This window comes from Haliaeetus albicilla, chromosome 4, assembly GCF_947461875.1.
Source record: "Haliaeetus albicilla chromosome 4, bHalAlb1.1, whole genome shotgun sequence".
Lineage (NCBI taxonomy): Eukaryota > Metazoa > Chordata > Aves > Accipitriformes > Accipitridae > Haliaeetus > Haliaeetus albicilla.
In genome coordinates, this window is record NC_091486.1 from 38,369,336 (window position 1) to 38,392,037 (window position 22,702).

Genomic DNA, 22,702 nt, shown 5'->3' on the forward strand with positions numbered 1-22,702 from the left:
TTTTCCCATATTCTGTAGTTTGATTCTCATCAGTTTTGATTTTTATTTTCTAAAGGCTACAAAGAGAAGAGAAATAGTAATCAGAAGGAAATAAAGATTTCACACCACGAAATACCTTGCACATGAATGTATTACAACGGTCATGACCACAAAGATTACTCTGGCAGATGGTGGGGAAAAATGAACAACAGTATTTCTCTCATGTCTCTATTTTCCTCCCTAATCGGCTTCCTTAGGAATAGTCCCTTCACCAAAATAAAAACCATTCTGTTATCAAGGAATATCATTCTACAACCACAGTTTACATTTAATGCTCAGTCTTTATATGCTGTCAAACCAAGATAGGAATGTAGTCCATTAAATTTATGAATCAGTAGTAAAATAGAGACCAAGGTACAATTAACTAACGTTCAAAATTAATAGCTAGTGTATTTTTAAGTAATTTATGCTATACCAATCCAAGAAAAAAAAATCTGAAATTTATTCAGATTTTATCCCCTGAATGAACCAAACTATTGAAGAGCAGAGGAACGCGAGTGGCTCATGGACTGAGACTACATGGGCAAACTTTAGCCAAAATAAATGAGGCATTCATTCATACAGAAGAGGGATTTAAGATGGAAAGATAGACACAGCCTTAGGACATTGTCACTGTAACAAGTAGAGCTCAATACAACACTGATGGGACCAAATTCTAAACAGTACACACATTAGCATTAGCCAAAATTAAAACCTCCATAGGATGGCCGAAGTAGCCAGTGGGCTTACTTATGCATTTGCATTACAGGAATTGTTGCTGACTGGCATGAAACATTTGCTCTTGTGGATTGCCAGGGTGAAAGAGCAAGAAACTGGCAATGCGTTTGTTTCCCCTTTTGCCTAAAAGGCCTATCAGGGTCTCTAAGACCCAAAGGTCCCCTTTTACAGGAGCAGACTTAAAAACCCTACACCAGCTTACCTGAAATCCACAAAATTGACTGCACCTCTCTTCACCTTTTCTAGTCATTCCCATTGCTTGCTTGTCTCTTACTGTAGATATTTATTTTCTTTCTTCACTGGTTCTCAGAATCATCAAGAGTGCATAGCAGCCTCCAAATATCTGCTTTCAAAGTAACCTTGAGGAGGAAAAAAAAGCTCTGACATTTTATGGACAAAGACACTTTTAAAACTTTCTACAATAATTTGCATTGAGCTTACTGAATCCACTGTCTCTCACATGATTGACTCATTGCTTCCCATCAGTGAGAATGATTTCCAATATTTTTCAGAAAAAAATACAATGTCAGTAGGGCGCAGTCAAACACAATGGCTGTGAAGAACCTAATAGACTGAATTACTCTTGCACAATTCTCCTTGCCCTGCAAAAAGAGACATTGGGGTATCAATTAGGTTCAGTAAACATTTCATTTAAAGTAAAGAAATGGAAGAATAATCAATTTCTTTGGAGTATGGTGGCAGCATAGGTAACAGTGCAACTAGGAAGAGAGAAATGGTCTGGAAAACTCATTTACATAAGAAATTGTATCATGTGACCTTTTATTAGATCTGATCCTGTAAGAGCTATCACTATGTGAATTCATAATTCTCATGAGCAATTCCTCATTGAATAAGGGCTATTTGCAGCAAATTATTGCACTGGGCTCAATGACTCCCTAGAAAGGGTCAGTGAGAACAGAAATTATAAATACAATGGACAAGTGCTGAGTACTCAAGCCCAGTGAATTTCATATCGTAGCTATATTAAGCGTTAACTTGCTACAAAAGGAAATATCTGAATGCTAACATTTACCCAAGTCTGAGTATCTTAAGTAGCTTTTGGTTTTTCATTTTGTACAAAATTACCCTTAGCAATATATCAGTAAATTGAAGATGTATACATGTATAACCACATATTTCTAGTTCTTTCGGATGTCACAGGACTCTCAAACAATGATTATTATTAGAAGCATTGATGTACAGCTTTCCAAGAAAATTTAAGTAGAGAAGATGGAGATGGTAACAAATAGATATGTGCAAGGTTGGCATTGCCAGTCTTTAGCATGTGGAGGGAATAGCACAGAGATACAGAAAGAAACAAGGTGGGTAAACTGGGAAAATATTAAGGGGAAATCATGAGATGAAGAGAGAAGGTTCAAGAGGCATTGTAGCAACAAAGAATAATTTGAAACTGATACAGATTTAAGGATACAAGACAGATGTCTTGAAGCTACCGAGGAACAAGAGCACCCGGTAACAGTGCAACGGAAACACTGTTAGCAAAGACTCCCTTTATTTCCAAGATTGTCAAAATATACCTTTTTGCAGTAATTTCCTTGAGTTTTTTTAGCATGTTATGTTGCAACATGCACAGATATTTCTTCTGTGATTTCAGTGCAATCCTTGGTAGCCCACCAATAAAATTATTTTCTCTTTACAGCAATAGCATCGTTCAGTGACTGCACCAACAACTTCAGCCAAAAACAGTTCTCCATACACTGCCAAATCTGAAATGCCACTGTCAATGAAGGATGAAACCAACTAGCACTGATTAGTTTCTCCGAGAGCTTGGTGTTAAAACATCAAAGGGCTTTCTAATAAATGTGCCAACTTTTGAGAAAAACAATTTTCCAGTCTTCAAAACAATTGCATGTTATAACCTTATCTTTTTCCCAATCAGACTATATTATTTTTACAATTAATCATAGTTATTAATGAGTATTTCTCAAAAAAAAAATTAAAGCTTTGAGCATGTGTTTATAATATAGCACATACAGATAAATACAAATAATATTTGCTCTTGTTTTTAATTTTTAGATTTCAGAGCATTTGGTAATAGAAAACTTCATATAGCGCTAAGGACCTTTCTTCTTGCTTTGCAGCTTGAGGGATGTTTTCATCCTCTGTTTCGTTCTGGGAAACTGCATAAAGCCTTTTTTACTTTGGATTTTTTGAGGGGAAGGACAGAGTGAATAAAGTTTTGCTCCTACAGGAATAAAGGCACCTTTTCTATCACACTTCCAGCATAAAACAGTCGTAGTAGGATGATTCTTAGTTTCATGGAGATACAGTATTGTATTTCCTATATTGACGATTCAGTCTTCTGTCTAAAGATCATGACAGTATTTGCCATTAATCTCTAGTTCAACTGTATGACTGTCTAAATTAAATCATATCACTAATAATCTTCCACTCCATCCTGGGATTTCATACCTGCTTGAGAAGCAATGTGCTTTGATTTTACTAAACATATCTGCACATCCAGATATTAGTCAAGTTTATAAGAGTATTTCTATGTATTATGTAGTCACTCTTTGCTATGTGTCCTTTTTAGCACTCAAATGAAAGCCTAAGTGGCAGATCAGTTATCCTGCAAACTCATCCAGACCAGTTTTCTGACTTCAACAGTGGCCATTAGCAAACTATGCATTAATGGGCTAATAACTCAGGCACCATTTCTAAAAGTACATCCTGGAGGCAGCTTTATATAACATCACTGAAGTGACAGAAAAGCACAAAATTATTACACTTTTGAAAAGAAGATACTATTGAAACACACAGCCCACCAAAACAGTGACAAATCTCACAGTCCAAACTTCTGTCCGCGCTAGACCTGAATACAATCAATTGTCACATTAGGCTCACAGTTAGGATACCCAGGGACAGCAACTCAGCATAAGCTTTTGGGGTAATAGATGAGAAATAAAGTAATTAAATACTAAGACTGGTCAGAAATGTTCCATTTCCTAAAACTGAGGTTCTGAAAAAATATCATGGCAAAATCTGTTTCTACAGAAAAATGAATACTCATCTGAAAACCTGAAACTGCCAAAATAGTTGGCTTTCTTGAACAGGTATCACAAATTATTTCTAGGATTCCCCAGAAAACTTAGGAGAGTTTGGATTAATATTCAGATGAGCCCTCTCAATAAAAGAGTTGATTTACTGGCAATCTGAATATATATATACACACATATATATACACACATGTATGTATATTTTATAGCTTCTTGAACCAAAAGGTAGAACGTTCAATGCTATAATCATATGAACCAGCACTGTTATTCCAGTTAGTGAAATAAATTATAGGCATAAGCCTGCTGGTCTAACTACAGTTTCCATTAAGAAAACCATTCCCAATGCAGATGCCAGAGTGAACAGAGTGCTCAGAGTTGTTAATAAATACACTGAATTAGAAAATGTCTCTATATGAACAATACATCTGAGCTAGCCAGATTAGAGGATTATGTTTCCCACTGCAGCAGTTCATATTATGGTGACACAGAAATGTCAAGAATAACAGAAGTTACTGCTGAGGCATTTGAAAAACTGAAATTAAAAACCATGACTTTAAAACAAAACAAAAAAAAATAGAAAGATTCACAAAATAAATTAAGCAAGACACTGCAGAAGTAAATAAAACCTGAGTAGAAGTTACTCAACTGAATTGACAAAAGTCATTAAAAGGTCAGGTCTCATACCATTCTGCGTCACACACCAAAAACAGGGGATCCATCTTCTAACCTGCAGAAAGGGGGGCATTTAAGATAAATTTAATCAGTTTACCTCTTAGTAATTCAAAACTTTCTAGAAGTATACTTGCATCTAGGGAAAGTTGCAGAATGTCTCTTTGAGAAAACTAGTTAGTCATCTTGCTCTCAAAAGATTGGAGGGGGGTTGGGGGGTGTCCTCATGTCATGGTTTAACCCCAGTTGGCAACTGAGCCCCACACAGCTGCTCGCTCACTCCCCCCCCGGTGGGATGGGGGAGAGAATCAGAAGGGTAAGAGTGAGAAAACTCATGGGTTGAGCTAAAGACAGTTTAACCGGTAAAGCAAAAGCCACGCACGCAAGCAAAGCAAAACAAGGAATTCATTCACCACTTCCCATCGGCAGGCAGGTGTTCAGCCATCTCCAGGAAAGCAGGGCTCCATCACGGGTAACAGTTACTTGGGAAGACAAACACCATCACTCTGAACATCCCCCCGCCTCCTTCTTCTTCTTCCCCCAGCTTTATAGGCTGAGCATGATGTCGTATGGTCTGGGATATCCCTTAGGTCAGTTGGGGTCAGCTGTCCCAGCTGTGTCCCCTCCCAACTTCTTGCGCAGCCCCAGCCTCCTCACTGGTGGGGTGGGGTGAGAAGCAGAAGAGGTCTTGGCTCTGTGTAAGCACTGCTCAGCAGTAACGAAAACATCCCCAAATTGTCAATGCTGTTTCCAGCACAAATGCAAAACATAGCCCCACACTAGCTACTGTGAATAAAATTAACTCTATCCCAGCCAAAACCAGCACACCTCAGAAAGAAGATCCTCATGTAAAACAAGCCAAATTGTCTAAACACATAAACATCTTGCTTTGAAACCTCATCTCATTTCCTAAAACTATGTTCCTGTTTGTTTTTATTGTGGTTACCATAAAAACAGTATTTGTTCCATCTTGCAATTTTTACTAATAACTGCAGAGTAAGTTGCATGTTAAGTTACCACATCAAGAGTAAAGAAGCCAAGACTGCAAGTTTTGGCATTTTACTGCTGCCAGCCACAAAAATTTAAAACATGCAGAAAGAGAAATACAACTACAATGGGAAAAAAAAAACCAAACAAACTAAAGACAAAGCTCTGTCATTACTTCTTATTAACCTTTAGTTCTATGTCATATCCTTCTTGCAAGTGCCTCAGAGCATTCTTCTTGTTTCCCATTGCTTCTCCTCTGTTTCTCCATCTCCTGGTCTACTAACTCCCAGCAATAATCTCCTTCCTTTATATTCCATTTCACCTTATGTCTTCTCTTGCTTGCTTTCTCACTCCACCAGCTCCAACTGCATCAATTTCATACTTGCATAAGCTACCCAACTGATAACTCCTACCCTCCCTTTTCCTTCCAAACTTAGTGTTTATCAAATTTTTTCACTAGGCTACACCTCCTGCCTAGATCTTTTCTAAGCCTACTACTGCAGACAGTGCTTTTGCTGCCAATATGCTTTACCTTGGTGGGTGCACAGGCTCTGCACCTCTACCCTCCCAGTGTCCAAGCCAAATGTGGGCAGTACGAGCTGCTCCGTTCCCCTCCAAAACATCCAAAAGTTTTTACTGGCTGAAACACCACCTCCCCTTCCTGCAGGCTGTGGAAGGGAAACACTGAGCTATTGTGAAGTTTCCATTCCCAGCAAAGACAACAAGCTTTTCAACCTCAAGTCAAACTGAGAAATCTGCTTCTCACACTAGGGGACAGAAAGTAATGTAGTTGAGAGTCACAAACTAGATAACGACTTTAATTTAATATTGGGATTAGAAAACATAAGAAAAACTACAATTACTAGAAGTTCACGTTTAAAAAAAAGATCAGCCTACCCACAATTTATGGAAACTTCTTTGGTTCAAAAAAGTGGGAATTACTATCTTTTATGAAGTTAATTACAGAGTATAAACAAGGTAACTGATGTCTTTGAACTACCATAGCCTACTCTGAATTTAATAAGTATTTGCTTTCAGTTTTCTGAGAGCTGTTGTTTCAACAGTTTCTTTTGCATTATTGAAAATAATTTTTTTTAAAAAACATAATGCTTATATGATTATTAGGACCATAAATAATACAAAAAACTTTATGAACTCTATAACGTTATATAAACTATTACTGTGCAATTTAACATTTGAGAGACTTTATTTTCAGCATTTCTTTAATTTTCTTCAGACTTCTGACACAAACAGCTTCTCTGACTCATCTGTCTCCCCAGTCTCCTATCATTGCTCTTTTTGCTGACTCACACAGTATCACTCTTCTACTTTAAATCACAAACAATGTTGCTATGCTAATGCCACATACGTAATAACCATCACATTCTTTTCTTTCTTTTATAACTTTGCATAGTCACAAGGTAGTACCATAATATAGGAAAGATTCAAACATCATTGTCCTTTCCTTTGCCTTTTTTATCATCTCTTTGCAATTGAAGATACTTTTAATAATCTCCCTAGTCTTTTGTGGCCATATGAGACAGCAGTATTGCCCAGTGAATTGTAACCAAATAACACATTTCCTTCTTTGTTTTTTGATCTGTTACAAAGGTCTAATTTCTATTTTACCAGAAAAATCTTGGTTGTGAATTAGCAACAGGGATTTCTACTCAGTCATATCTAACTCTGCAGGCAGGTTGTTCCTTCATACCCCATTTCTAGCAATGAGACAGTCCCAAGCTGCTACTATCACATAGAGAATCCTTAGATAAACCTGTCCTGAGTTTAGAGAGAGTTTACATGTTTATCCTGAATAGGTGGAGCTACCACCTTGCTCTGAACAGGGCACGCTTACTGGTTACAAGATAAATCTATACATAGCAACATGACAATTTAGGAAAAAAAAACAACCAAGAATTAGAGAATAAAATAAAGACCCCAGATTAATGACACTTTTTTCTGGATTGGCAGTTGCTCAGCCCAGACGATGCCACAGCAGATCTTCCTGTAGCTCACCAAACTCTGTCTAGAAGAATGGCATTGTACATGATGGCCAGTGCCTCTCTGTACGCCTCAGAGCCCTCCCACCCTGAGACACAAACACACACTCCTTTTCTTGAGGAAAATCAATTCAAGTGTGTTTGTGAAGCACAGCGAGATCCAGAAGGGAGACTTGGCTTTGGCATTGCAATAACCAACTCCTTGGCTTCCTACTGTCTGATGTAAACTACTCTCCCCAGCTAGATAGATCACTTTACAAAACTTGGAGAGAAACTGAAACGTAAGGAACAAGCCTCAAAAGTCAGTAGACTGAATAGAGGCCCATTCAAATTAGATCATTATAAAACACCACCCTCCCTTAACCACCTGAAGAACTTGGATCTTGTTGCTTGCCTGGAGGAGTTCACCACCATCTCTATGATTGCCACCAGCAAACTTTGCCTGGAGAAAGACCAGTAGCCCAAGGGAGACTTTTCTTACAGCACAGCTTTAATGAGGGAAGGGCGGGGGGGAAAAACATATTTATCTCTGAATATTTCAGAACTGTCCACAGCATCTCCAGGTAACTGTGTGAGCCCTAAATCAGCGAGAGATCTGATCCTCTCTTTGGGCAAGATACCACACCTTAGGGGTAGGGGTTAACTACCAGGCAAAAGGAGGTGCAACCTATTGACCTAAGCCATTTGGGCTCCTCTGCATATGAAATAAACTTAAGTACTACTGCATCCAGCCCTACTTCAAAGATCAGCCCTTTGCCTTCCTCTCCCACTAGCACCATTTAAAAGAAAGAAAAGCTCTGTGCCTTTCAGTACCTGCAGAAGGCTGAGATTTGGGGGGTTGATACAGGCATGTCTGATTTTTCATATTAAGGGGAACCTGGAGAGATATATAAAAATGACATCTGGAGCTCTTCCTTCCATGAGCATTCCTTAAGTGTCTGTTAGTGAATCGAATGATTCTATTACAACCCTGTTTGTTGGTGTGATTTTATGTTGTCCCACATGGTTTTATATGTTTGGGTCTTTTTTAACTTACGAACTAAGTTAGATGTATTTTGTCACAGTTGTGCTGTCCCTCAGTGAGACACCCATTGCCTACAATGAAACAACATTGGGCTCTATCTCTGTGCATTAGAAGGTCATATTAACCAATGAATTGTATTGCTTGCTTTTATTCTGCTGAATAAATTGAATATTTTGTTCCATTCTAAAACCTTGGTTTAGAACTTCTCACAGACATGGCAAATTGCTGTGGGATTTTTGTGGCAGCCTGATTAGACCTCTTTTTCCTCGCTTGCACCCTGGTGCATCAGTGCTGTATTTTAACTCTTGTACATGAAGAATCACAGCTGGAGATGAGAGCTGTATGGGCCAGATGCCTCTTGGACTTACTCAGCAAAATGACTACCGACTTCAGTGAGATTTTTGCTCAGTTAATGAATGTAAAAGTGCAACTCTTTATTTTACTATGGTTTCCGTTAGGGCCCTGAATACACAGGCACTTACACATATTCTTAATTTTATGCATATGGACCCTGATTTAGTAAGGTAATCAGGCACATGCTCAACTTAAAATACATGAGTGTTCTCAGTAAAGTCAGTGGAACAATTCGAGTGCATATTAAGTGAATACCTGAGTGTTTCCAAGGTTGAAGCTGATTTTCTTTTTGCAGGTTACAGACACAGAGGTAGGCTTTTAGGACCCTTTCTCTGATTGTGCCACTACAACCTCTAGACAAAGCGAGAAGGAAATCCCATGACTCAACAGGTAAAGGCTGAAAACAACTCTGCAGCGTTAGTGTAAAGTGAATTAAAACTGTCTGAAATCTATCCAAACGATCATAGAAATAGTAGAACATACCCCTATAAAGAGAGTTATGCTTGCCTGTTCCTTGCTCATAAGACAAACATCAAACTGTTTGACCTTAAAAACATTTGACAGGGACAGGAGAGAGCTATCTGTCCAAACCTCCTATCTTCTAGGTTTCTTAGTTTACCACTAGAGATTTCTCGGACTCAGACAACTAACTTTGAAGGCTCATGGCCAAAATTCTGTCCCTGTAAGCAGCACAGGGTAGAGGGATTTTAATGAGAGTAGAGGATCCAGCTTTTCCAAGCCATCCTTCTCAAGGCAGGCTTGTTTGAAAGACCGGGAAGAGCAAGCTCAAAAGCACTCCTACACAATTAACAAATAGCCACAAGCACTTCTTACCACATCCAGTGTCATAAGGACCTGGTGGCCATGTCCTTCAACCTGCCAACACTGTCTGCCATTTCACCTCCCCACATAAGGTCTCCCGTCAGGAAGGCATCTGAAACGCCTCCAGACATTATACTGCGCAAGCACGTGGCAGTTCACAGGCAGAAGTTACCTCTACTGCAAGTTCATGTAGCCAGAGCAGGGCGCAACAGAACCTTGTCCTTTATATCAAAACTAATTATTTTATATATACTTTTAAAACTATCTTTTTCTCTCTCACCACACATACACTGTTAATATAAGATCCTGCTTGTATTAGGCTGGGCTACAGACATCTTTGCATGAGTTTGTGTGAGCTAGGCAACTCATGAGTTACTCTGGATACCCACTGATAGAAACTATCTGAGCACAGGCAATTTTGCACAGCTTAGTCCTTGGACTGCCCCTAGAGATAACCTTCTACCATTGCTATCCTATTCAATCTTTCATGGATAGGTATAAATACATCATTACATTCCTCATTTGAAAAGATTCCAGCTAGAAAATATTTCAATCAAAGAGACTTTGCCAGCATGATGTCATCTCAGAATGCTTTGTTTTCAAGAAGTTACAGTCTATGGTTTTAGATACAGGGATTCTGGGACAAATTCTCCCTGAACTGGGATTGCTTTAGGCTTAGAAAAACCACCCTAAAAGATAAATCCATCCATAAAAGGAATGAGCATAGGAAGATCGTCAGCAACATGCAAGCAGTATGTTAACCTTTACCATAGTCATCACCTGTATGGCTGACATAAGGATGCGGCTGAGACAACAGGGACCTCCCTGGGATTTCTGTGAAAGCCTGCTAAGCAGACTTTGTCCTCACAGCCCCGTAGGATCCCCAACATGGACGTATGCCATTTAGAGCAACATTTAAGCTGTTTTAGCAGTGGAATCCAAGTGGCACACAGTGACTGCTGGAATTGGGAAAGTACTGCGCAATACAGAAGTATTAGGGCAAGAATCTCTACTCAACTTTTTGTTTCCATTCTTTTGAAGCTGTATATAAATACTGCTCTGGAAACTATGTCATTGCTGCCCAGTCATAAACTTACCATGTGAGTCATAGACACCTCCTCAACCTGTCTGGAGAGGAGCAAATATTTCTGCTTTTCTTTGTTATCAAATCTGACACGCTCTTCTAATTAATACCCTATTTGTGAGCTGTTACCAAGTACATCTGGTCAGATGCCATGTCAGCATAGTTTCACAGACTCCAGAAAATTTACTTCTCATTGTCTGGCATGAGAGCACTCTGGTCAATGGAATTACACTGATTTTTAAAAAGTATCAACCTCCAAGTGGAAGCCCTTACAGAAAGCCTAGGAGGCATAAAAATGGATAAAAGTAATCGGAGTTAAGATCACTATATGTCACTTACATGACTATAATCTGTAATAAGCTACTTAAAAAAAATTTAAGAAGGATGAAAATACAATAAAAAAGGTCAACCTATTAATGCCATTAATCAACAATTTAGAGAGAGCATCTCTTCACAAGCAAGGGTGTTGGAGCAAAACTACTGGAATCATTCAGCAAACAATCCTATGGGGAATGATGTACCACAAAGGTAATGAGCCACCTAGTTCTTACTTTCATAATAAAATTCTCCTGCTGTTCTTACAGAAAGACTCTGGGGAATGCAATATCCAGCATGCACACCAAGACTTCAAATACACTCTGCAGAAAGCTAGTTGGCCTTTGGATACCATAGGTCCCTAATGTATAAAATATAGCATCTGTATTTAGAAACGACACACTCCATTATGGGCATTATTTAAAGTTCTATTTGACTTTTTAGAGACTTAGGTACACGCTAAATGCCTTTCTTCACACTACTACTTTTCTGAGCTGAAGAAAAGCGGCGATCATGATTAAAAAAAAGGCTTCAGATGACCAAATAGACACAACAGCTCATTTGACAGCTGCCCGGGACACATCTACATTCCCACCACGAGCACGCTCATCCCCAACGCCTACCACAGAAGGGGTCTGGGAGAAAGGAAAGCATTTAACCTCAAACTTTGGACCCCTTGGTAGGAATCTTACCTGATCTGCTTACCAGTTTTGCTATCCTGAATTTGGGAAGCACTAGAGCCTGGCTAGGTGAGAAGGAAGAAAGGGGTTTGGTGCCTCATGGCAATGCTCAAGGAGGGCACAGCCATGGAAGGACAGTTTAGTCTGATCGTATGTTCGTTTATTGCTAGCTTGCTCCTTCCTTCCTCAGACAATGCAAATAACACTGTTTTAAGACATTTTCTGCTAAGTCGGAACATAAATGATTTACTCCACCACTGCATTTGTTTTCCTGTGTACAGCAGAAGCAACCCCATATGGCAAGTGATTTGTTGTAACAGATGGGAATTTGAAGAACATACCTTCAAAACTTGGGATCCATTATAAACAGGCATCAGTACCTAAGGGACAAGAAGCACCACAAATGTTAGTGAAGGACATCTATTTTTATGTAGGGCATAAATCAAAACCTATTGACAGGAAGGAATTTTGGATCTGTCTTTGCCTGTGTGGCAACTATAATTGGTTAATCATCACTAAAACTTTCATGGCTTCAGGATATGACTACAGTACTTTGTCTATTATTTACACACTTAATTTTAGTGAGGAAAAATATGATACTGCATTACTTTTTAAATGACAGTATAACATAAGTATGCATAGATGTTCATATTTTAAATAAACCCAGAAAGGAATTTTAAAGGTGTACCAAAATCACATACATAAAAATAATATTAGAGCAAATGAGAGAGTAAAAAGGTCATTTGTAGTTGCTGCTTCATTTAACTTTACATAAAATAAGTATATACTTTCTACAAGTAGCATCTGTCATGAGGGACAAAAAGGAAAGAAAGTAAATGTTATTTCTGAACTTAGAAGACAAACATTTTTGATGAGCAAAACAAACATCTGCATTTCACCAATGTCATGTGTAGTTCAGCAGGATTTGGGTCAGTCTAAACGGAAACATTTACTTTACTGCATGCCAACATCTTTTTGTTGCAATTGTAGCACCGCTGAAGTCATACAAATTACGATAAAAGCAAGCTTGTTCTATGTCTCCAAGTCATTTCAGTATAACACGGGTCTGTATTTTATTTCTAACAGTACCAGTGCATCTCAGTACCTTTTGCAGGAAGCCCATTTCCTTGCTTAGAAATCAGCTGTACCAACACTGGCTTGCTGTGCTTGGAGAGGAAGGCTGAAGACTGACTGTCTCTATAAGGCAAAAGCATAATTCCCCAGGAGGGAAGAACTCCACAGTTTCGGTTATAGATGGGAATAAGTAGCATTGCTCACCTGTACTGATTGGATTTTGTGTCCTTCAGACATTTCAGAGACACGTTCAGCTCTAATGGAGAGTGGAATTTGGATTTCAGTAATTTAATAGTCTGACCCAGATTCTTTGTGTGTGCGTGACCCACTGCCTTCAGTCACCACGTGTGGGCACATGAGAATTTATGTAAAACAAGCTTGCAAGATTCAAACCTGACATTTGGTTATTTCACACCTGCCAATACAAAGTAGGCATTTTGTAGCAGTAGAAATTGACTTAAAATGAATAAAAATTACCTAGCTTTAAGCTTAAAAAAAATTATTACTTAGGCATTGCTTAAAAAAATGTATCATGTTTAACACATTATTAGGCCCTGGAAGAAGCAACTACCCTTACGTAAACATTATTATATGCTATTTGTAGGGTGGTGGTTTTTTGGGTTTTGGGTTTTTTTTTAAATCTTCAGTTGACAGGAGACTGCCTGAAAAGAGTGGCTCACCACCGTAAGCCAACAGGGAGTCAAAGCTCTCATTCACATTATTGTCAAATGCAGTGGAAAAGCAAACCCCCTACAAAGTGACTTTTTGGGAGAGGGTTGTGCCAGGCTGCACAGTCTGATTGCAGTACATCGGCTCACGCAGTTATTTTCTTTGACCTGCCAAAGTCAGATTTGAAGTGGCATGGAAAAGAATGGTTCAAGGAAATGAAAGTATAATTGTTCTGTCAATTATATTTCTGACTCTAGCAATCACAGGCACATTGCGAGAAGCAAGTTCTTTGTCCATTTCATTATTTTTCTGTTTTGTTTTCTTCCTGGGAAGGAATAATGATGTCTCATTTGCATAATTCACTATAAGGAAGAAAACCACCTTTTTAATAGGAAACAGTAAATTCTGAATTAGTTTGCTTCATAAATGCTTACCAGTGGTTGCTATGGGATGAATAAGGAGGTCTTGAGGACTATTTGGCAGAGCACTCCATATGAGATGGTTAAGTGTTATTCTCCACAGAACTCTACATCGATGACAGTGACATTATGCTCTCAGGGATAACCTGACACTTAACTCTAACATTTCATAAAAATGATTCATGCATTTCAAATGAATAATGAAGTTTGATTTAAGGAAGAACAAAGCTCAAAAAAATTAAAAATAGAGGCCTTATTGAAACACTGTTTTGAGCAATGTTTTCCTTCACTGAAAATTAGGTTCAAGTAAAGCAATAACAAACTTTCTTTGAAACAGAACACCTTCCTTTTCCAACATTTCCCTTTTCCAAGGAAATCTGGTTTGTTGCCATTTTAAAAAAAAAAAGAAATAATCAAATTTGATCAATTTGAACTCTGCAAAACAGAAACAACTTTGAAATGTTTTTCAGCTACCTCTAACCACACGCAGATACTAGAAAACACAATCAAAATAGTTAATTGCAACTTTCCTTTAGAATGAAACCAAGATTTTAGTGATGATAAAACTGCCTTGGATTAGCAGCAGTTAAGGAAAACCCACAATCACAATGGAGTTTCCTTTCTTCCTTGACTTTTCACACTAGAAACACTTCCCTTCCCTATTTTTAAGCAGCAAAAACCCAACCTCTCGACAATGTATTGTCAAGAGCCTGAGTACAGAGTAACACAAATACAGTAGAAGTTACAACATGGGCTTGGATCCATTCAAGTAGACTGGGGAGTGAACTCTTCTCTCCTGGTCATTTCAAGCCTACCATGGCACTGTGAAGGTGGCAGATTTGATACTGGAAGCGCTGCAGAGCTTTGCCTGAATCTCACCACAAACGCAAATATATTTGCTCATATTGTCTTCTTTTTATAGTCAAGGTGTAGGAATCTGCTTATGTTTTCTCACATTAGGTCACATTAATTTTTGCCATTGACTTCAGCAAATGTATTTCTGGTGTAACGCTTCAGGGGAGGGGTGTGCTTCAGGGCAGGGGGGACTGGGCCAGAGGGAAATTAAACTGCATAAACAGAAATAAAACTTCCTAATTTTGTTCAGATGGTTGCAGAAAATTATCCCGTGCTTCAACAAGTGTTATTTGTGCATTCAGTTACCACTGGTACAGTCCCAGCACACCACATATTGGTTTCCAACTTGAGAAACTCTGATTATAATAACCCTAACTGAACTCAAGGTTTGTTACAAGACCCTGTGCCTTGCACTGGTCCCACTCTGATCTTCTGTAGCTCACTAAGACCACCTCCTTGGATCTCAGTAAAAGGTTTTGTTCTATTGCATGGTAATACCTGATATACTTGATCTGAATGGAGATTTCAAAGTCTTCTCATACAAATGACTAAAATCTAAATAAAAATATAAAATATTTTCTCCCATTTTCTTATTGCTCTTCAAAGGCATTATCTAAATATCCACTAGTTCAGATACTCTAAACCAATAATATGATTTAAGACTATATAGCCCAATGTAGATGCACTGCTGAGTTCATTAGTGAATTATTCTAACTGGCAATGAACAAAATTTTAAACAAGTAATTCCTAAAATTAGTAGCAGACAGATTAAATATATACAGTATCATAAGAACTTCAAGTTCTTAAAATTGGAAGTGCCACTTACTTCTTCCCCCCGGTAGTTGCACATGCCAAGGGCCTCATTTGGATCAACTTCAGCTCTATAATGCATCCGCATTAGCTGTCTCAGCCAGACTGATAAACCACTCCGCTTTATTAAGTTTCTTAGCCATTTCCCAAAACTCACTACTTCGTCTTTTGACAACTATTCTGATTGCTGTAAAAATAGGTCATGCAATTTGTTAATACATACTATTTCCTGCTCATTTTCAATTCAGTACTCTTGGGATTTGCAGGTGAGCCAATGTTACAGGTCATGAAGCATTACCATGGTGGAACACTCCATGCAGCATGAGACCATGCATGGAGATCACTGTACAGGGCTCGTGAAAATTTCATTAGACAACACTATAAGAAGTCCAACTGTAGTTCAGAGTAATTTTAACTGCCAGTTAAAATCTCTTCCCATTACTACCCAAGACAGCCAAGAATTTCTGCTTGGCCATCCCCAAAGAAATTATTGTTATGCTTTCTGGACCAGAGCCAAGCATCAAGAATTGAAGCCCCAAATCTTCCTTATTCTCTACCTTTCCTTACTAAGGATTAAAACCAACAGTCTTGTTTTTACTAGGTATTTCAGTCCAAATTCTTATTTGTTTCAAAATCCTGTTTGAATGCAGCAAGAGCTTATCATGAGGCAGTAAAATGCCTCTTGACCACTAGTTTCCATATTTCTTCCTAGCTTTTGCAGTTCTAATTTGCATCACATTTCCTAAGCCTGATGTCAGATACAACTACACTGTTATGGCCAGCAATGTTTTATGGCTGAGAGGGAGATTTTTTTGCTAATTTCCATCTACCATGGAAAACAGACATAAACAGGAGAATCCTGTATTGCCTATCTACACTTGTTAACAGAATAAATCTCTGCTTCCTTTTCCTCAGAAACCTCACTGAAAACACCCCTTTTTCCCGTCCTTCATACTCTTACTGATTACACAGAATTTACTGAGGTTTTTCTTTTGTGATACCTAACATGTTTATGCCCTGAAAAAACTGGGGGGGGAATCCAAAGAGGACAAGAAGAAACACTACTGCAAATGTTTTCCAGCTCACCTGATCTCATTTAAATTATTTGCCTTCTCATTTGTTGAGACAACTTTGCCCAAGTGCATGAAAAATCTCAGGGCTCACTGACTTTAGCAGCAACTTTCCTAAACATTTCTAATTGCTGCTGCTGTTATTTTAAAGCTTAACAAGTAGCTGAACTCTAATGCCTTTCTCTCCACTAATATAAAACCCACAATTATCTGCCTGTTGGTTTAAGGATTTAAAATTCTTATAAAGTCTTTGCTGTCAACTTTTCACATAACATTTGGGAACAAAATCCCCCCCCCCCCGCCAAAAAATAAAAAACAAATATAGCCTTTATCACCTTCTGCAATGAAGTCAAATGATACAAATACTTTTCGTGCCATCTTTTTTGCACAAATAAGCAAACAGACTGGAGTTCACAGCTCTGTTTCCAGTTCTCCTTTGACACAGGCAGTGCCTGAGACTTACCAGCTGGAAGTCTGCCAGAGCTTTGAATTGTTCCTTCTCCTTCTTCTGGCTTGGCAAGTCAGCACTTGCTATAAGAGGTAACGAACTACAGAAGAGGTTGTTTTCTTCAAAGCCTGAAAAGGCAGGGGAGAGGGCAGCTGTGGGCTTTTGGTAGGTTGGGTTGGGTTTTTCTTTTGTTGTTTGTTTGGGGTTTTGTTTGGGTTTTTTTGTGTTGTGTTTGGTGGGGTTTTTGGTGGGTTTGGGAGGTTTTTTGCACACAATAAGAAAATGACTATTTGTCCCTTGAGCTGATGTTTCTGACCTCCCTTGGGCTCCCTGGCCTTTTTCCTTATTTGTCTTTAAATAAAGAATATGTGTAGCATCAGATAAGAAAGGGAAGAAGGGAACTGACAGAAATTGAAACTTCTCCAAGAAAATCCAATAAACAGGCATTTGTAATGCAGACATTTCTGAGCCACCTTGTTGACCACCATAAAATTCACCTTTATGCTGCAAATCCACCACACCAAAACATCTAAGACATGCCAGCAAACTGAACCACAAAGTAGTTTGTCAACATACCCAAGCTGCTGAAAACTAGCCTAGTAACTGTTATTTATATTTTAAATCTTTGACAGACAAAAAACAAACTTATTTGGTGCAACATATGCAAATGTGCTATCAAATACTAGTGCCTTTCAGATTTCAAAGCACGTACTTTCTTGTGCTGTTTTCCACATAAATCTTGCCTCAAATAAAGGCATCAGTAATTTTTACTTGATTACACTATAATTATTCAAATATCTTTAATTTTATACTCTGGACTAATTTCCATATCCGTTGTTATCATTAAAAGAGATTGTTATAGATAATGTATCTTATGTATTTCCCCTAATTGAAAAATGCAGTGCTTGAACAATAACAGTTATAACAACAACAACATTCCCGTTTAAAGTCTACTTTGGCAATATAGCTGTAATTATTGTACACATAAACTATGGCAAGCCACCCTAATTAATAGCAGAGCAGAAGGACAAGCTTCTGGACAGATAACTTTGTCCTTTTTGCCTGGTTTCTGTTTCTTCACCGTGATCCAATTGACAATGTTGGAACTTAGCCGGGGGCTCACAAAGTAAGCTCATTATTTATAAAACTCTATAATATCCAGGCTATATCCCAAGTAAATTCTGAAGACCCTCCAGAACCAGAAACTGCTCCCCAAAGCTGGACCTTCCAGCAACCAGCGACACCCAGCACAGCCCTGAGTCATGGTGCAGCATCATCTTCTCTGTTAAAAGGTACGCCTTCCCCAAATAACCTTTCTTGTTGGTGGATTCTTGCTGGATATAGAAAGTGAGGAGGGGTAGAACAATTCACCAGAATAAGTGCAGCTAGGAAAAATGAAGACAAGACTTACTTCTTCCCACATCTCCCCCAAAATTTGAAAGAGAACCAAGAAGGAAAATGTCAGACAAAAAGAGTGTATGGAAAAGGTGAGAGAAGTATAAGAAAGGTTAAAAAAATGAGACTGAGACAATAGAGGAAATAGCAGGAAAGGAGGCAAGAAAAAAGAAGGGGAAGATGAACTGTGAGAAAAGGAACCACATGCTGAGAAGAGGAAAACCAAAGGATAGGCAGAGACATAAAAGAATGAAGATGCATGAATTTCATATTTGCCAAACACCAACACGGCTATGAGGAAGAGGTTCAGGTGCCCTGTATTGGAATAAAAGAGAGGGTGGAAATACCAAATGAAATTATTCAAATGAGAAGAAAAAACAGTGTGAATAAAGATGGCATTAAGATTAAAAGCTCTTCAGGGGAAAGATTGTCTTTTCATTGCATGCTTTTGCAGAAGTCAGTAGAATAGGTTTTTTAGCATAACTCTTTTCACCGAGTGCTACTTCAGTGCAAATAATTAATAACAGTCAAAATAATTCATAAGACAGATGAGTTTACAAATGATTTTGTGCAGTTCTCAAGGGTAAGTGCTCCTTTCCCTCAACTCGCTACCCAAAAATCACCAGCGAATCTAGCTGCTTCCCTTGACAGCTCATCTTATCTTTCTCCTTTCCTTATTTCAGCTTGAATTATGGGCCAATTAGTATAGTTTCTACCTTATAAGCAGAGCCAAAGAAACCCCCTACAGTTAGGTCTGTGCTGAAGCTGACTGGATGTTGTGTTGAATTTGTAATGAATACCCTTCTTCCGGCACTCGGCACTGCTTTTTCAAAGCCAAGTATTTTGGATAGGTAAATAACAAATGATGGATTTGTCAAATCTCTGGAACACTGGCATTTTACCATGGATATTGCAGTGTCTGATTACCACACTACAGTGTTAATATCTCTTTTTAAATGTATGGTCTCAAGAAAATGAGTTTCCCTACAATCACATTTGACCATTAACTTATACTTACAAAGTATGGACCAGTTCCAGCAGAGCCTACTCACTCTACCCTCATACTGATGTTGTTCTCTTCCATTCCACACACCGGGCTGATTTTTTAGCAAGAACAAAACCACAGAGAATGAAAGCCCAGAGAGTATTATCTGGTCTGGCTGCAGACACAAGCTATGCTCCGAGCTGCCTGGATGCGAATCCACTCCAGCCTAGAATCATGCATCCATGGCTTTCAGCACATGCCAACAGCCCCACCTTCATCAGGAGCACCAGTGTCAGCAGTGGTCTGCCATGGTCCACCCAGCAGCACTGCGTTTCTGGCAGCAAGCTGTCAGCCCAACATGGGAATGATCCTGTGTATCTGCTATCTGCTGTATTTGTCCGTGTTCCAGCTATCCAACAGCACCGTATGTCGTGAGAAAAGGTAGAATTGGGTAACCTTAGTGTTGAAAGCCTTTTGTTATCCTTCTGAGAGCTCCTTCTAGTTTCTTAATATCTTGATTTCTAAGTGAAAATATCCTTCAGGTGCTATTTCTCAAAAAAAAAAAAAAAAAGGCCCAAAGCCAGACACCAGAGCATATGATCACTTTCTCTTATTGCCCTTTCGAAATACAATAAGTGGACTAGCAAGGATTTCTCTTCTTTTTTTTTTTTTAACAGTCATGCCACTATTGTGCATGTGAATATCTTCCGAAATGCCAGTTGACAGATAGCACTGTTGTATTTCATTAGTGCAATTTTAATTTCTGTAGATGAAATAACTGTAATTGAAATAGAATCAATACAGATTAAAAGGCAGGCAGGCTACTGGACTGATCGTCTCCAAGATCTCTCTCCATCCTTCCTCTGTTGTTACCTATTGACTAAGATGTAAAATTCAAGGCAAAAAATGGAAGGCAGTGGGGATTTGTATTTATAAAAGTAAGTTATTTTGTTCGCCTGTGCATTTTCCAACATTGTGGCCTCTCCATTCTTGAAAAACTGATGGACATATTTTAAGAGAATCAGGGGAAAAAAAAATGAATTCATGTCACCTTTGTACTAGTCTACAACTAATATTTTAGCTTTCTGCTAACTGTAAAGACAGCACATATATACTGTAGATTTTTTTTTTTTTGGCAGAGTTAGAAAAGGGTCTGAAATTTCACTAACTGTGTTTATAAGCAGAAGCCAAAACAGTAGATGGGACATCCATCTGTGGACAGAGAGTTTCCTGAATTCACAGAAACAACTTGAAGAGATTTAGCAGAATGTCACTGTGCTAAAGTTCAGTTGCCACCTCTGCTGTTCTGAGGCCACTGCCACCACAAGTGTTCTTTGGAACTTAATGCATGCATTTTTAAGTCACAGGTTTATTATTTCTAAATAAAACCTCACCACTATCTCTAATGAATGCATTTTTGAGCTAGCAGCAGCTACACTGCAATAGTATGAATTTTTACCAGTGTGCATGCTGATCATGTCTCAGCACATTTGAATGAGCAAGGCTCCCCTGTAATTGCAGTTTTGTTATAAATCCAATAAATAATAATGCAACATGAAATTACATTTGCTCTTTATGCTGTCATATCACATCATAAATTCATATGGAATGATTTGTCTAGGCTCAAACTAAAGGACCCACTCAGCAACCTGCTCTCCAGTTTTTCCCTTCTGTGTTTCTAAATAGTATTCCCTAATACTATTGGGAGAGCTTAAAAATGGGGCGGGGGGGGGGGAGTGTGTTGCCTAGGAGGCAAAATATCCTCACATTTTCATAAAAATAAGTGAAAACAACAAATCTGCATCAACTTTCCTTAAATAACAGCAGTCACACAATGGCAGGCAGCAGTACTCGGAGACAGCTGGTCCTTATTGAAATAAGGAAGGGAAAGAGGAGAATACAGAAATCATCATCCTTAAGTCCTGATATGGTTCATTGTGTAAGTTGTAAATGTCTCTAAATAGCTCCTACAATGCTGGACACAGTTTTAGACAAACCTATGATAGAAAAACATTTCCAACTTTTCCTACATCAAGAGAAATATGATTTGTAGCAGCTTCTGGCTGTACTAACATGAGCTAGTACCACTTATATCCAGCAAGTAATTTATAGTTAAGCCTGACTGACACTTCAAGGAGCACCTTTCAGCAACAGGGAGGAACTGATCGGTTTGAAGAATATTCTTAACACTGGATCGGCTTACTCACTTTCAAAACTACCTTCTGATGCAAACCTCCAGCATGTGATTGATCTGACACTAGGTCCCAACAGTCCTTGACAGCCTCCTGCGTCTACTGTAGGCAGTAAACAGCCCGTTGTCTGCTCTTCAGAGGTTCAGCAATTAACAATTCATTTTATCATGCAATATTAACAGCTGTAATAACAAAGCAAACCTGAGCAGCAGCAATATGGATAACAACAAGGTAAAGAAACAAAACCTGCAACACTCAGAAGACATTTAAAAGGAGCTGGTTTCTTCAGAAAACTAGAAGTGGGTTATTCAGGGGTTAAAATAGGGAGAAGGAAGTAGAAAGGCTGGAGCCAGACAAGCTGCCTCCCCAGGGCAGTTCTGGGCTGAGAAGACACAACTGGTTTGACTACTTTGAAACCAAACACCAAAACACATTTGCATTCAAGGCAAAACAGGCACAGGTACCAACCCTGCAGCTCCCCAACACACATCACCTGGCAGTGGTAAAGGTGCCACATACAGAGACCACCACCTTTACCCAGACCCTGGGGCTGCCTCACTGGCAGTGAGGTTGCCAAAGGGACCCATGGGGGGGGGAAGTGGGAGTAAGAGAGCTTGGCCAGCTGGCTCACTAGATGGGATCGCTTGACCCTTAAGCACAAATCACAAGGGGGAAGGGATTGAACATGCCACAGATGGTCACAAAGGCTTTGCTTATCCCCTGGTTTCTATTGCAACTACATTGACATTTTTCTTTCCAAGTTTGGCAAAGGTTTTAATAAACTATTGATAGGGCAGGATGTTTCTGGTAGTTATCTCTTCAGGCTGAGGAGATAGGAGAAGTGGCCAACTGTCCTCCAATCCAACAAATGCCAGCAACAGGCGAGATCAACTCCTCAGTGGAACAAAAGATGCAAATACAGGGGTTTAATTTTTACATCTAGATATACATATAGGATCACTGCAGGTACAGAAGTGCCTTTTTTCAAAATACAGAGGTCCGATTTCCTCAGCCCACTGTAGAGCTCTACAAGCATTCTCATCTTGTTTCATATCCTGAACTCCTACTGGAAATTAT

General features: G+C 38.9%; 1 long non-coding RNA gene across 2 annotated transcripts in view; it reads right to left on the reverse strand.

Annotated features, from left to right (window-relative positions):
* LOC138685150 (uncharacterized) overlaps positions 1–22,702 on the reverse strand; it is a 138,028-nt gene that overhangs the window by 91,345 nt on the left and 23,981 nt on the right. For both annotated transcript variants that reach the window (XR_011324417.1, XR_011324416.1), the window contains 4 exons: positions 17,069–17,181; positions 15,552–15,722; positions 12,050–12,088; positions 959–1,115 (listed from right to left, as the gene is read on the reverse strand). This is a non-coding gene — a long non-coding RNA (uncharacterized lncRNA). The remainder of the gene's footprint in view (positions 1–958; positions 1,116–12,049; positions 12,089–15,551; positions 15,723–17,068; positions 17,182–22,702) is intronic.